This window comes from Hypanus sabinus, chromosome 31, assembly GCF_030144855.1.
Source record: "Hypanus sabinus isolate sHypSab1 chromosome 31, sHypSab1.hap1, whole genome shotgun sequence".
In the NCBI taxonomy this organism is placed as follows: domain Eukaryota; kingdom Metazoa; phylum Chordata; class Chondrichthyes; order Myliobatiformes; family Dasyatidae; genus Hypanus; species Hypanus sabinus.
Genome location: NC_082736.1, coordinates 39,574,561 through 39,591,328, shown reverse-complemented (window position 1 = coordinate 39,591,328; position 16,768 = coordinate 39,574,561). Strand labels below are relative to the sequence as shown.

The 16,768-nt window shown below is 43.1% G+C and overlaps 1 protein-coding gene across 2 annotated transcripts in view; it reads right to left on the bottom strand.

Annotated features, from left to right (window-relative positions):
- LOC132384108 (RAS guanyl-releasing protein 2) overlaps nt 1–6,470 on the bottom strand; it is a 132,798-nt gene extending 126,328 nt beyond the window's left edge. For both annotated transcript variants that reach the window (XM_059955454.1, XM_059955453.1), the window contains exon 1: nt 6,308–6,470. The gene's annotated coding sequence lies outside the window, so the exon portion shown is untranslated. The remainder of the gene's footprint in view (nt 1–6,307) is intronic.
- Nucleotides 6,471–16,768: the final 10,298 nt, after the last annotated feature.

Here is a 16,768-nt window from a genome sequence, read left to right as displayed (position 1 = left end):
TGGTCGTGGTGCATACTCTTTGAGTGATTATGTAGAAGTTAGTAACTTATCTCCTTCTAGCTTAGGCCACGAATTTATCAAACACCTCGATGAGTTATTAACATGTTACTAACTTCAAACTTTCTGCATAATCACTCAAAGAGTTGAACTATATGTGCATGTAATGAGAGCTGTATAACTCATCTCCTTCTACCTTAGGCCACGAACTTATCAATCACCCATGCTGTGGACTCTTTTTGGAGGTCCAAGATCCATATGCTCCAAGACCGCAGGACTGAGTGTGTAAATGTAGGAGGGGACTAGGTTGAAAAATAAATGAGCTAGGTTTTTTTAAAATTGACTCCTTCTACCTTAGGCCATGAACTTATCAATCACCCATTGTAGACCAGTACAAGCGTTTCAGCTCAACAGTTCTATTTTTTTTTCATTTGTGTGGAATAGTCCCTCCTGGTCCTTTGACCCATGCCGCTCAGCAGTACCCTGATTTAACCTTAGCCTAATCACTGACAATTTACAATGACCGGTTAACATGCCAACCTGTACTTTGGACTGTGGGAGGAAACAGAGCATCTGAAGGAAACCCGTGCAGTCACGGGGAGCACTTGCATGCTCCTTACAGACAGCGATGGTAATTTGGCATGTCAACAAATATGCTCCAAAATTTCTACAGTTGTACCATGGACAGCATTCTGACAGGCTACCTAAAGTAGAAGGAGATGAGTTATACAGCTTTCGTTACATGCACATATAGTTCAACTCTTTGAGTGATTAGGCAGAAAGTTTGAAGTTAATAACATCAGTTAATAACTCATCAGGGGTGATTGATAAGTTCGACTGGTATGGAGGGGCTACTGTGCAGGACCAAAAGAAGCTGCAGAGGGTTGTAAGTCTAGTCAGCTCCATCTTGGGCACTAGCCTACAAAGTACCCAGGACACCTTTAGGGAGTGGTGTCTGAGAAAGGCAAAGTCCACTATTAAGAACCTCCAGCACTCAAGGCAAGCCCTTTTCTCACTGTTACCATCAGGTAGGAGGTACAGAAGCCTGAAGGCTCACACTCAGCGATTCAGGAACAGCTTCTTCCCCTCTGCTTTCCAATTCCTGAATGTACATTGAAGCTTTGGACACTACCTCACTTTTTTATATATAGAGTATTTCTGTTTTTGCACATATAAAAAAAATTTATTCAATATATGTAATTGATTTACTTGTTTATTAATTATAATGCTTTATTTTATTTATTATTTTTCTGTCTCTGCCGGTGATAATAAACTTGATTCTGATTTTGATTCTGAACCCCTGTCGCAGGTATTGTGAAGTGTTATGCTAACCACTATGCTACCATGCTGCCTATTCCATGCCTTTTCACCTACCCCCAATCAATCTAACCTTTCTCTCCCACACAATTATCTATTTTCTATCATCCATGTACCTGTCATTTAAAAGAGTCTTTTAAATGTCCCCAATGTATTTGCCTCTACCACCGCCCTGGCAGTACATTCCACACACACACATCACACTCTGTGTAAAAACCTACCTCTGACACCACCACCCGCCATACTTTCTCCCAATCACCTTAAAATTATTCCCTTTCCTGTCAGCCATTTCCACCCTGAGGAATGAGTCTCCGGTTGTCCATTTGATCTAATGCCTCTTATCATCTTGTACAGCTCTATTAAGTCCCCTCTCATCCTCCTTCACTCTGAAGAGGCATCTGAGATCACTTTGGGAAGTTAAATAGAAAAGGAAAGTTAACAGTACATGGCTGGATGCTTGGGAACACTGATATAAGAGGGACATTGGTGTGTAGGTCGGCAACGTTGTAAAAGAGGCTAGGGTGGAAGAGGGTTTGTGAAAGTGGATAGGGTGATAGTGAAAAATTTGGCAAGTCACCCTTCAGCAGCTGGGTTGCTGTGTATAAAAGTCAACAAGTCCTGTTGCAGCCTTACAAATGACTGGATAGAGGGCATTTGTGTAATTCTGGCCGCCCCATTATGGAAGCTCTGGAGAGGGCACAGAAGAGGTTCATTAGGGTACTGCCCAGATTCTCTGGAGTGACCTTATTGAAGTATGATGGAGTAGAGTCTTATTCCTAGGATGGAAATAACAAATTTATCAGGGGGAAAGTTTAAAGAATATGAACATGGCAAGTTTTTATATACACGCACATGTTCATGGGTACTTGAACCTCGCTGTCAGGGAAAGTGTAGAAAGCAGATCTGATAACAGCACTTAAGAAGCAGTTGGACAAATACGTGCTCAGGCAGTGAATAGAGGAAGACTATATGACCATAACCAGGGAGGACACAAGCAATCTCCCAGATGTATGGATGGGCCAGGGTCATAAGATATCAGAGGAATTGAGACAGATTGACATTAGGAAAGAAACTGTGATGAGTAGACTGGTAGGACTGAAGGCTAATAAATCCCCGGGTCCAGATGGTCTGCATCCGAGGGTTCTAAAAGAGGTGGCTCAGGAAATTGCGGATGCATTGGTAATCATTTTCCAATGTTCCTTAGATTCAGGATCAGTTCCTGAAGGTTGGAGAGTGGCTAATGTTATCCCACTTTTCAAGAAGGGAGGGAAGGAGAAAACGGAGAACTATCGCCCTGTTAGCCTAACGTCAGTCGTGGGGAAGATGCTTGAGTCCATTATTAAGGACGAAATAGTGGCACATCTAGATGGCAGAAATAGGATTAGACTGAGCCAGCATGGATTTACCAAGGGCAAATCATGCTTGACTAATCTGTTGGAGTTTTTTGAGGGTGTAACAAGGATGTTAGACGAGGGTAAGCCAGTGGATGTTGTATACCTAGATTTTCAGAAGGCATTCGATAAGGTGCCACATAGGAGATTGGTGAGTAAAATCAGAGCTCATGGCATTGGGGGCAGGGTTTCAACATGGATAGAAAACTGGTTGGCAGATAGAAAGCAAAGGGTAGCAGTGAATGGGTGTTTCTCGGACTGGCTGGAGGTGACTAGTGGGGTACCACAGGGCTCTGTATTGGGACCACAGCTCTTTACGATTTATGTCAATGATTTAGATGAGGGCATTGAAAACTATATCAGCAAGTTTGCTGACGATACTAAACTGGGTGGCAGTGTGACATGTGAAGAGGACGTTAGGAGAATACAGGGAGACTTGGATAGGCTGGGTGAGTGGGCAGATACTTGGCAGATGTCATTCAATGTGAATAAATGTGAAGTTATCCACTTTGGAAGCAGGAACAAGAGGGCAGAGTATTGTCTAAATGGTGTAGAGTTAGGTAAGGGAGAAATGCAAAGAGACCTAGGAGTCCTAGTTCACCAGTCAATGAAGGTGAAGGAGCAAGTGCAACAGGCAGTAAAGAGGGCAAATGGAATGTTGGCCTTTGTTACAAGGGGAATTGAATACAAGAGCAAGGATGTCCTTGCATTTGTACAGGGCCCTGGTGAGACCACACCTGGAATATTGTGTACAGCTTTGGTCTCCAGGTTTAAGGAGGGACATTCTGGCAGTTGAGGAAGTGCAGCGTAGATTCACTAGGTTGATTCCTGGGATGGCAGGGCTGTCTTACGTGGAGAGATTGGGCTTGTACACGCTGGAATTGAGGAGATTGAGAGGGGATCTGATTGAAACGTTTAAGATAATTAAAGGATTTGATAGGATTGAGGCAGGAAATATGTTCCAGATGTTGGGAGAGTCCAGTACCAGAGGGCATGGATTGAGAATAAGAGGTCAGTTATTTAAAACAGAGTTGAGGAAGAGCTTCTTCTCCCAGAGAGTTGTGCAGGTGTGGAATGCACTACCTCGGAAGACGGTGGAGGCCAATTCTCTGGATGCTTTCAAGAAGGAGCTAGATAGATATCTGATGGATAGGGGAATCAAGGGATATGGGGACAAGGCAGGGACTGGGTATTGATAGTGAATGATCAGCCATGATCTCAGAATGGCGGTGCAGACTCGAGGGGCCGAATGGTCTACTTCTGCACCTATTGTCTATTGTCTATTGTCTATAACACATAGGAGCAGAAGTACATCATTTGGTCCATTATTGAATTCCCCATTACTTTCTAAACAGAGAGAAAATCCAAAAATCTGAGATGCAAACGGACTTGGAACTCCTTGTGCAGAACACCCTAAAGCTTAGCTTGCAGGTTGAGTTGGTGGTGAGGAAGGCAAATGCAATGTTAGCATTTATTTCAAGAGGTCTAGAATACAAAAGCGGGGATGTGATGTTGGAGCTTTATAAGGTACTGGTAGGGCCTTACCTTGGGTATTGTGAACAGTTATGGGTTCCTCATCTAAGAAAAGATCTGCTAGCATTGGGGAGGGTCCAGAGGAGGTTCACAAGGATGATTCTGGGAATGAAAGGCTTATCATATGAGGAATATTTGAATGCTTTGGGCCTGCATTTGCTGGAATTTAGAATGATGAGGCTGGGGAATCGCATTGAAACCTTTCTAATATTGAAAGGCATAGTAAAGTGTGGAAAGGATGTTTCCCATGGTGGGGGAGTCTAGGAAAAGAGGGCACAGCCTCAAGATAGAGGGGCATCCATTTTAAACAGAAATGCAGAGAAATTTCTTTAGCCAGAGGGTGGTGAATTTGTGGAATTTTTTACCACAGGCAGGCTGTTGAGTGTATTTAAAGTGGAGATTGACAGGTTCTTGATTGGCCATGGCATCAAAGCTTACAGGGAAGAGGCCAGGGTGTAGAGATGATGGGGGAAAAAAGGATGAGCCATGATTGAATGGTGGAGCAGACTCAATGGCCTATTTCTGTTCCTTTGTCTTATGGTCTTTTGCACTTGGCCTTCACAGCTGTCCATGGCAACCAATTCCACAGATTTACCATTTACCAAAGAAATTCCTTCTTATCTCCATTTTAAATTGGCTTCCTTCTACTCTGGTCCCAGACTCCAGCACCATAGGAAGCATCCTCTCCAACCTTCACTCTATCTAGTCCTTTCAATATTTGATAGGCTTCAATGAGATTTTACCCATCATTCTTCTGAACACCAGCCAGTAGAGTGTCATGGGTAGCACACCACAGTCAGCACTTCTATGTCCTATACTAGGGAAAATTCAATAATGCTGTCACTAGATCAATGTGCAGAGGTCCTCAGTTTACATCTCATCTGACCCTCTTTCAGTGCATCTTTCAGTCAGTACAGCATACCTGTGGCTGGGTTGTTTCCTGTGAAATCCCAGTGCAGGGCTATGGGAAGGATGGACAAGTGTGTGGAGCTTCTGAATGCTTTCATTAGCTTGGAGACATAATGAATGGAGAGACTATTCAGCCCTTTTTAAATAATGCTCTCTTCACAGAACAATCATATTGCTTTGCAAATGCAAGGTCTTAGTTCCCTCACACTGAATAACCACATCCTGATTAACAAATACTTTTATACTTTCTTTTGATATGAGCTGTTTGAGCCCAGAGCATCACTGAATCTCTTGCTAGACCACTGATTTGTTGCCCATGAGTGTGGCGAGAGGAAAGAGACATCAGTTATTGCTGTGTGGTGGACAGGTACTCTGTTATGGGAGTTTTCTGTTCAAGAACTGGCTATCACCAGCTCTTCATTACAACAGTAACCTCACTACATAAATCACTGAGAAATGGATTTCTTTGTAATTTCCCGAGATGCTGAATTACATTACAGAAACACAAGTCACAGAGTCAGACCTTATGCCAACTGGTCCACACCGACCAGAACGCCCACCCAGATAGCCCTATTCCTACCCCTCTCAATCTTTGCTCTCCACGTACTGTAATTATCAAAATGTTTTTAAAATGTTAATACACCTGCCTTAACCACTTCCTCTGACAGCTCCTTCCATATACCGACCACCCTCTGGGGGAAGAAGTTGCATCACGGGTCCCTGTCTAACTCTTACCCTTCTCACCTTAAACTTGTGCTCGCTAGTTTTTGCTCACCTTCCCTGGGAAAAGACTGAGTGCATTCATCTTATGGACAGCATTATCTTATGGTTTCGTGCATTTCTGTAAGGTCACCGGCATTCAAAAGAATAATGTCCTAGCCTGCTTAAGCTCTCCCTACAACTTAGTCCTGTCAGCACCTTTCTAAATCTAAATGGTGTCCTTCCTATAACTGGACAACCAAACCGGTACTCTCAGCGTGGTCTCACTGCAGCGTAACATCCCAACACGAAATGTCCCGAAAGATGAAAACCTTACACAAAACTGTCAGGAATATTTTTAAATAAAATATTGAAAAAACAGTAACCCAGGATCCACCAGTTAAACAAAACGCAATGCAGTAACATTGGTTGGATTGTAAGCAGACGCAGAACAGTCTTACCCTAAGAGTAAAATTGATTGATTCCAGGCATGAGAGCTTCCCATAACCTCAGTAAAAGTTTTCCGACAGAAACTGCTACTTGATAAATTTGAATCCAGCTCAGTATCGTTGACTTGTGGTGATATATCCAAGCCCTTGCTAATTCCACGGCACTCTCGGTGATGGCTTCTGTCAACTCAAATCGTTCCAAAAAAACACTTCATCATCCCCGGTCTTTGTACAGCCTCTTAAAAGGGCAATGTCAGTTAAAGTTGTGGGGCCGGTTATGGAACTGGCTCCACTCCAAACGCCGTCTCGTCTCTAGTTCACAACAACTTTTATTGCAGATAACACGTCAAGTCTCATTTTGTACATAAGGACATACATAAATTTTATAAAAAAATAACTGAAACCCACTTCAGCAGCAGAACACAATACTGAAAAACTGGGTGACTTTTGTTAAACAGAAGCTGAGGAAATATTAAAGTGAGGTGTGCAGATTTATCACTACTGCATTATGGAGTGGCATGTATCAGAGTGTTATAGTGAGGGGTGGGGGTGAGTGTTACAGTGGGGGGGGTGTTGGAGTTACAGTGGGGGGCGAGTCGGAGTTACAGTGGGGGGGGGGGTTGTTGGTGTTACAGTATGGGATGTGGGCCGTGTCGGTGTTACAGTGAGGAGTGGAGGTCGTGTCGGAGTTACATTGGGGGGGGCATGTTGGTATTACATTAGGAACGTGTCGGTATTACAATGGGTGACGTGTTGGAGTTACAGTGGGGGGGCGTGCTGGTACTACAATAGAGGGGCGTGTCAATTACAGTGGGGGAGGTGTCGGAGTTACAGTGGGGGCATGTTGGTGTTACAGTGAGGGGTGTGTCAGAGTTACGGTGGGGGGCGTGTCGATTACAGTAGGGGGTGTTGGAGTTACAATGGGGGGGTGTTGGTGTAAAAGTGTGGGATGTGGGCCTATGTCGGTGCTACAGTGGAGTCGTGTTGGTGTTACTGTGAAGAGAGGAGGCCACGTCAGAGTTACACTGGGGGGGGGGCATGTCGGTGTTACAGTGAGGGGTGTGTGGGAGTTTCAGTGGAGTCATGTCAATTACAGTGGGAGGCTTGTCAGTGTTACAGTGGGGCTGCGTCTGTGTTACTGTGAGGGGCATGTCAGGTTTATAGTGAGGGGTATGTCAGTTTTACAGTAAGGGGTGTGCCAGTGCTACAGTGAGGGTGTGGGGTGTGTCAATGTTACATTGGGGGGTGTTTTGGTGTGTCTGTGTCACAGTGAGGGGTGGGGGGTGTCAGTGTTATGGTGATGGGTTTGGGGTGTGTCGCTGTTACAGTGAGGGGTGTGGGATGTGTCATTGTCACAGTGAAAGGTGTGGGGTGTGTCATTGTTACAGTGAATGACAATTAGTTGACGTTCTGGATTTTACACGTTCTCCCTGTGATCCTGAAGATTTTGCCCTGAATGCTCTTGTTTCCTGCATACCCCAAACACATCCAGATTGGTAAGTTCAAAGTTCAAAGTTCAAAGTAAATTTATTTTTTCTGTTCATTTATGTCACCATGTACAATCCTGAGATTCTTTTTGCTGTAGGTATACACTATAAATCCAATAAACTGAATGCAATCAATAAAAGACTACACCAACAAGGTGGTCAATCAGAGAGCAAAGGGGACCAAACTGTGCAAATACAAAACGAAAGAAGAAATAATATTATTATTATCATTGTTCTCAGCAAATCACTAATGAGTGCTCTGGCTATGCCTGTATCTCAGGTTTTACCAGCTTGAGCTATGAAAAATAAATAATAATCGTAGACCAATTGCAATGTATACATTTGGTATCATCCCAAAGTCAGTACAAAACAGCATTAAACTATTAGACTTACCTAGCAATATCTATGTAAACCTCCAGGGAGCCACAGTACTGAACACCACTAGAAAAGTTCGTAGCAATTGAGAAATCAGTGGTTTGGCTATACCTCAGATTTTACCAGCTTGAGCCGAGAAAAATAATACAACAATAATATTATTTATTTTTAATTACAAATATTTTATGAAGAATAAAGGGAAAACTTTCAACAGTATTTACTTCAAAGCTTAAGGAAATCTGCTAAATTGCTCAGTAGTAAAAATATAACAAAGGAAATGTCGACCATACTCTTTTCCATGGTTGCTGCCTGGCCTGTTGAGTTCCTCCAGTGTATTGTATGTGTAACAAAGGCAATAAACACATATTAACACATATATCTTTTGGCATAAATCTTGGTCTGAAACCAATCTAGAAAATTTACAAAGAAAAATAAGAATTGTAATGACAAATTTTAGAAAACACTATGTACACTTAAATACACTGAGTTTAACGCTACCTAGGATAGAAGGAGGAAGAGAAATAACAGACATAAAAAAATGTACACAATAGTCAGATAAAACTTCTCTGGATATATTTTCATCAACAAAAACAGGACTCAGCACTTCATGGGAGCATGTGCAATTCTGAGAAGAGGTACACACCACTAAACTTAAAATGAAAGCACAACCCAGAAAAACGTAGAAATTGTCACTATTGAAGAAAAAGTTAACCAATGGAAGAACTGGACCGTCCATGGGAAAAAACCCACGATCTGAGCAGTTGGAGACCACACCCCAGAAACAGAAAGGTCCCTTGTGGCAATACAGGATCAGGCTTTTAGTGCAAAAATAACTGAAATTCATAATATAAGACCAACAAATTCAAGGTGATAAATGCAGAAAATGCCAAGAAAAACCAGAAACAATCCAGCACATTACAGCAGCAATTTAATTCTATCTGATCACTTACACTGGGAGAATCAAAAGGCAAATATCATTCACCAAAATCTTGCTTTAATATATACAAACTAATAAAGGAAACCATATTTTACTACAAGTACAATCCTAATCCAATTTTAGAGTCAGAGCCACAAATGATGTAATGATCAGAGGGATCTTGGGGTCCGAGTCCATAGGACAGTCAAAGCTGCTGCGCAGGTTGACTCTGTGGCCAAGAAAGCATATGGTGCATTGGCCTTCATCAATCGTGGAAGCCGAGAGGTAATGTTGCAGCTATATAGGTCCCTGGTCAGACCCCACTTGGAGTACTGTGATCAATTCTGGTTGCCTCACTACAGGAAGGACATGGAAACCACAGAAAGGGTACAGAGGAGATTTACAAGGATGTTGTCTGGATTGAGAGCATGCCTTATGAGAATAGGTTGAGTGAATTTGGCCTTTTCTCCTTGGAGTGATGGATGAGAGATGACCAGATAAGATGATGAGAGGCATTGATCGTGTGAATAGTCAGAGGCTTTTTCCCAGGGCTGAAATGGCTAATATGAGAGGGCACAGTTTTAAGGAGCTTGGAAGTAGGTACAGAGGAGATGTCAGGGGTAAGTTTTTTTTACGCAGAGTGTGGTGAGTGTGTGGAATGGGCTGCTGGAGGCAGATACCTTTTAAGAGGCTCCTGGATAGATACATGGAGCTTAGAGGGCTATGGGTATTTTCTAAAGTAAGTACATGTTCGGCACAGCAGTGTGGGCCGAAGGGCCTGTTTTGTGCTGTAGGTTTTCTATGTTTCTATGTTTCTACCAATCCGTTATTACAGATGGGACAATCCAGAATAACCATCCAGATATAATAATGCAGGATAAAATAAAAGCAAGAGCCACTCACTTGCCAAGTATAGCCATTCCAAGCACACATAACTTACAGAAATTGATACGTGAAAACACCAGAAATATGCTGAATTAACAGAGAAAACTGAAAGACTATAAAACATGAAGAGAGCCTATCCCAACAGTAATATCTAAAACTGGTATTGTCCCAAGGTCATTGCACAATAGCATTAAATAATTATGCTTACTCTGCAATATTTATGTAAATTCCAGGAAGGCACAATAGTATACACCACTAGAATAGTCTAGAAGTTCCTAATAGCTGAGAAATTAATGCCTACAAGCTTGAGCTGAGAAAAACATAGTAAATAAGCAATAAATAGAGGATATGAGATGAAGACCATAAGACCATAAGACAAAGGAACAGACCATTGAGCCCATTGAGACGGCTCCGCCATTTCATTATGAGCTGGTCCAATCTCCCCTTTAGTCTCATTCCCCGCCTTCTCACCATAACCTTTGATGCCCTGACTACTCAGATGCCTATCAATCTCTGCCTTAAATACACCCAATGACTTGGCCTCCGCTGCCACCCGTGGCAACAAATTCCATAGATTCACCACCCTCCGGATAAAAACAATTTTTCGCATCTCTGTTTTGAATGGGCGCCCTGCAATCCTCAAATCATGTCCTCTCGTACTAGACTCTCCCACCATGGGAAACAACTTTGCCACATCCACTCTGACCATGCCTTTCAACATTCGAAATGTTTCTATGAGGTCCCCCCTCATTCGTCTAAACTCCAAGGAATACAGTCCAAGGGCAGACAAACGTTCCTCATATGTTAACCCTCTCACTCCCAGAATCATTGTAGTGAATCTTCTCTGAACCCTCTCCAATGTCAGCACATCCTTTCTTAAATAAGGAGCCCAAAACTACACACAGTATTCCAAGTGAGGTCTTACCAGCGCCTTATAGAGCCTCAACATCACATCCCTGCTCCTATACTCTATTCCTCTAGAAATGAATGCCAACATTGCATTCGTCTTCTTCACCACTGACTCAACCTGGAGGTTAACCTTAAGGGTATCCTGCACGAGGACTCCCAAGTCTCGTTGCATCTCAGAACTTTTAATTCTCTCCCTATTTAAATAATAGTCTGTCCGTTTATTTCCAAAGTGCACAACTGTACAATTTCCGACATTGTAATTCATTTGCCACTTCTTTGCCCATTCCCCCAATCTATCCAAGTTCCTCTGCAGACTCTCTAGGTGTGGGGTCCTTAATAATGGATGCTGCCTTTCTGAGACACCGCTCCCAAAAGATGTCCTGGGTACTTTGTAAGCTAGTGCCTAAGATGGAGCTGACTAGACTGACATCCTTTTATAGCTTCCTTCGGTCCTTTGCAGTGATTCCTCCATACCAGACAGTGATGCAGCCTGTCAGAATGCTCTCCATCTATAGAAGTTTTTGAGGGTGTTTGTTGACATGCTAAATCTCTTCAAACTCCTAATAAAGTATAGCTGCTGTCTTGCCTTCTTTATAACTACATCGATATGTTGGGGCCAGGTTAGATTCTTAGAGATCTTGACACCCAGGAACTTGAAGCTGCTCACTCTCTCCACTTCTGATCCCTCTATAAGGATTACATAAGAACATAAGAAATAAGAGCAGGAGTAGGCCATCCAGCCCATCGAGCCTGCCCCGCCATTCAATAAGATCATGGCTGATCTGTCTGTAAGCTCAGCTCCATCTACCTGCTCCATGACTCTTAATTCCATTACTATGTATCTAACTGTATCTTAAATATATTTAGTGAAGAAGCCTCAACTGCTTCCATGGGCAGAGAATTCCACAGATTCACCATTCTCTGGGAAAAACAGTTTCTCCTCATCTCCGTCCTAAACCTTCTCCCTGAATCTTGAGGCAATGGCCCCTAGTTCTAGTCTCACCTACTTCTAGCTTACCTATCCCTTTCAAAATTTTGTATGTTTCTATAAGATCCCCTCGCATTCTTCTGAATTCCAGAGAATATAGTCCCAGGTGACTCAATGTCTCCTCATAGGTTAACTCCTTCATCCCTGGAATCAACCTGGTGAACCTCCACTCCACTGCCTCCAAAGCCAATATATCTTTCCTTAAGTATGGAGACCAGAATTGCACGCAGCACTCCAGGTGCGGCCTCACCAGTAACCTGTACAGTTGCAGCATGACCTCCCTGCTCTTGAATTCAATCCCTCTTGCAATGAAAGCCAACATTCTGTTTGCCTTCTTAATAACCTGTTGTACCTGCAAGCCAACTTTTTGAGATTCATGAACAAGCACTCCCAAGTCCCTCTGCACAACAGCATGCTGCAATCTTTCATCATTTAAATAATAATCTGCTCTTCTATTATTCCTTTCAAAGTGGATGATCTTGCATTTACCAACATTGTATTCCATCTGCCTGACCTTGGCCCACTCACTTAACCTATCTACATCCCTCTGCAGACTCTCCACGTCCACTGTACAATTTGCTTTTCCACTCAGTTTAGTGTCATCAACCAGTTTTGCTACACTACACTCAGTCCCCTCTTCCAAATCATCAGTGTAAATGCTAAACAGCTGCAGGCCCAGCACCGACCCCTGTGGCACCCCACTCACCACTGACTGCCAACCCGAGAAACATCCATTTATACCAACCTTCTGTTGGTTAACCAATCCACTATCCATGCCAATACACTTCCTTTGACTCCATGCATCCATATCTTGTGTGGCACCTTATCAAATGCCTTCTGGATATCGAAGTATACGACATCCACTTGTTTAATGAACTCCAGATTGGTATGTGCTCCTTCGTCTTACCCTTCCTGAAGTCCACTATCAGCTCCTTTGTCTTACTGACATTGAGTGCCAGGATGTTACTGTAGCACCATTCCACTAGTTGGCATATCTCACTCCTGAACGCACTCTCGTCACCACCTGAGATTCTGCCAACAATGGTTGTATCGTCAGCAAATTTATAGATGGTATTTGAGCTATTGGCTGGCTGGTGGTGCAGTAACATCAGCGCTGGACTCCGGAGCGAAGGTTCCCGAGTTTGAATTCAGTTGGGCTGCTCCTGGACACTGCTTTCCATCCATGCCGGGTTGAGTGTCGAGCTTGCAACTCAGCCTCATTAAAAAAAACACTGTGAGAAGGAGGTGGGGGACCACTCACAGAATCTTTCTTCCAAGACAACCACTTGAAAAAAAAAGTGGGTGCCAAGGCTCTGGCAGAGTATGGCACACACAAAAAAAATTGAGCAATGCCCAGCCAGACAGTCATGTGTGTACAGAGAGTAGAGCGGTGGGCTAAGCACACACCCCTGAGGTGCGCCAGTGTTGATTGTCAGAGAGCTGGATATGTTATTGTGGAGGAGATATTGTTGCCAATCCAAACTGACTAGGGTCTGCAAGTGAGGAAATCGAGGATCCAGTTGTACAAGGAGGCCAAAATCTTGAAGCTTATTGATCAGTTTTGAGGGAATGATAGCACAGAAATACTACTTAATAGATTGGTAATATCACCAAAAGGTCAACTGGCTTCAGGTGAGTGCGAATGTCAGATTTTGGAGGAGTTGGAGGCCATATTTTTAAAACATTGGATTAATATAAGTGGATGGTTGAAGTTAGCACAGACTCGTTGGGCTGAACTGACTTTCTGTCAATTCTTCAGAGAGTTCACCAAAGACATTGTTCTTGTCAACTTGATCTGAATTATAAATAGAGACGTCTCATGAAATGTGGTGTGAGTAACTCTGTGGTTCTGCTGGGTGTGACTCAGCTCCAAGAGGATAGGAGAAGCAGCCATTTTAGAAATGGCTTAGACTCAGAGAAAAGCTCCATCTTCGTTGCCCCATTAAATAGGCCAAGAGGAGGGACAACACTGGTCAATATTATCATGGGTCTCCTTGAACTCTGAACCTACCTCACCATTGCAGCAACTGACCTATGAGCTATCTCTTTTATGACACGAAGAGGATTCCCAAACATTTCTGAGACAGACATGGGCTTGACATAAAGGGATAGGAGTAAATTTTTCCTTTACTTGACACCTGTTACCTCTGAAGAGGGTTAGCCAGGAGAAATACAGAACAAATGGCTATGTACCTCTGCCTTTTTCCCCAAACGCTTTTTTCCCACTGCAACTAAGCTTATCTTGCAGTTTGTGTCTTTGCCAATAATATCCTTTTGTGTCCTGATAACATGTTCATATTTTGTCTACACATTACAAAAAGGAACATTCTGCAAATAATGTGAGTAGTTGAATTCCTTGAATCCCCTGAATCTGTCTATGAGTAAGTGTTGAAAATCACTTTTCTCTGATAACTAACATAACTTCGTTAAATCAAATGAAAGGGTCTTCAGTCTATGGCTTGAAGTTTCTGGGTCAAATTTACCAGCTTGGTTTACTTTGTCTGGATTCATATATTCTACTTTGTCTGTCCTTGAAATTTGTGGCTGCTGCAGAAACACTATCACAGTGTAAAATTCACACATGTGTATTCCAATTCTGCATGATCGCTCCTGTGCTCCCCTCAAGCATAGGTCTGCAGTCCTGCATAGGATCTGCAGTCCTCTAAGCGAGTGCAGTTACTATTGCGATGGAGAAGGTGCTCAAAAGTCTGACAGTCCAAAGGGCACATAAACCATATGGACCAGATGAACTGCAGCCTGAGGTTTTGAAAGAGGTAATGGTAGAGATTGTGGTGGCATTAGTAATAATCTTTCAAAACTCATTGGACTCTAGCATTGTGCCAGAGGACTGGAAAATTGCAAATGTCCCTCCGCTCTTTAAGAAAGGAGGAAGGCAGCAGAAAGGGAATTAGACCAGTTTGCCTGACCTCAGTGGTTGGGAAGATGTTGGAATCCATTGTTAAGGATGAAGTTATACAGTACTTGGTGACACAGGACAAGGTAGGACAAAGACAGCATGGTTTCCTTAAGGGAACCTGTTTCCATATGATGAACCTGTTGAAATTCTTTGAGGAAACGACAAGTAGGATAGATAAAGATGATGCAGTGGATGTTGTATATTTGGGCTTTCAGAAGGCCTTTGACAAAGTGCCACACATGAGGCGGCTTGCCAAGTATTATAGGAAAGCTATGGTTAGAGCATTAGCAGATTGTTAGGAGGTAATGAGTGGGAATAAAAGTATCTTTTTCAAGTTAACTAGTGGTGTTCAACAGGGGTCGGTGTTGGAACCACTTCTTTTTTTGTTGTTTATCAATGACTTAGATGATGGTGTAGCGATGTACTACATACAGAGCTAGAAACGACGACAAACTTGGCAGCGCTGGCTTTTAATCCCTAGTTCCCGCCCTCTCCAGGCAGAAATGACATCAGAGGTGCGTTACCAAAGTCTCTCCCCGTGTGCGAGCTATTTGTGAGCCGGTTCGCCCGCGCAGAAAGTGGGTCACCACAATGGAATAATAGACAATAGACAATAGACAGTAGGTGCAGGAGTAGGCCATTTGGCCCTTCTAGCCAGCACCGCCATTCACTGTGATCATGGCTGATCATACACAATCAGTACCCCGTTCCTGCCCTCTCCCCATATCCCTTGACCCCGCTATCTATAAGAGCTCTATCTAACTCTTTCTTGAAAGCATCCAGAGACTTGGCCTCCACTGCCTTCTGGGGCAGAGCATTCCACATATCCACCACTCTCTGGGTGAAAATGTTTTTCCGCATCTCTGTTCTAAATGGCCTACCCCTTATTCTTAAACTGTGGCCTCTAGTTCTGGACTCACCCATCAGCGGAATAGATGGCTTTATTCCCAAGTTTGCAGATGATATGAAGATTGGTAGTGTTGAGGAAACAAGTAGGTTGCAGAAGGACTTAGACAGATTAGGAGAATGGGCATGTAAGTGGCAAGTAAATACAATTTTAGAAAACGCATGGCCATGCACTTTGGTATTAGAAATAATTGTGCAGACTATTTTCTAAACAGTGAGAAAATCCAAAAATCTGAGATACAGAGGAACTTGGGAGACCTCGTGCAGAACACCCCAAAGGTTAACTTGATTGTAGAGTCCATGGTGAGGAAGGCAAATACAATGTTAGCATATATTTCAAGAAGTGTAGAATACAAGAGTAGGGATGTGACATTGAGACTTTATAAGGCACTGGTGAGGCCTCACTTTGAGTATTGTGAACAGATATGGGTTCCTCATTGAAGAAAGGATGTGCTGGCATTGGAGAGGGTTCAGAGGAGATTCATAGAAACATAGAAAACATACAGCACAATACAAGCCCTTTGGCCCACAAAGCTGTGCGGAACATGTCCCTACCTTAGAACTACCTAGGCCTTACCTATAGCCCTCTACTTTTCTAAGCTCCATGTAGCCATCCAGGAATCTCTTAAAAGATCATTTCCATCTCCACCACTGCCACCGGCAGCCCATTGCACGAACTCACCACTCTCTACATAAAAAATGTAGCCCTGACATCTCTTCTGTACTTACTTCCAAGCACCTTAAAACTATGCTCTTTCATGCTAGCCATTTCAGCCCTGGGAAAAAGCCTCTGACTATTCACACGATCGATGCCTCTTATTATCTTGTACACCTCTATCAGGTCACTTCTTATCCTCCGCCGCTCCAAGGAGAAAAGGCCAAGTTCACTCAAGCTATTTTAATAAGACATGCTCCCCAATCCAGGCAACATCCTTGTAAATCACCTCTGCACCCTTTCTGTGGTTTCCACATCCTTCCTGTAGTGAGGTGACCAGAATTAACAATATAAACCATATAACAATCACAGCACGGAAACCAGCCTCCTCGGCCCTCGTAGTCTGTGCCGAACTCTTAATCTCACCTAGTCCCA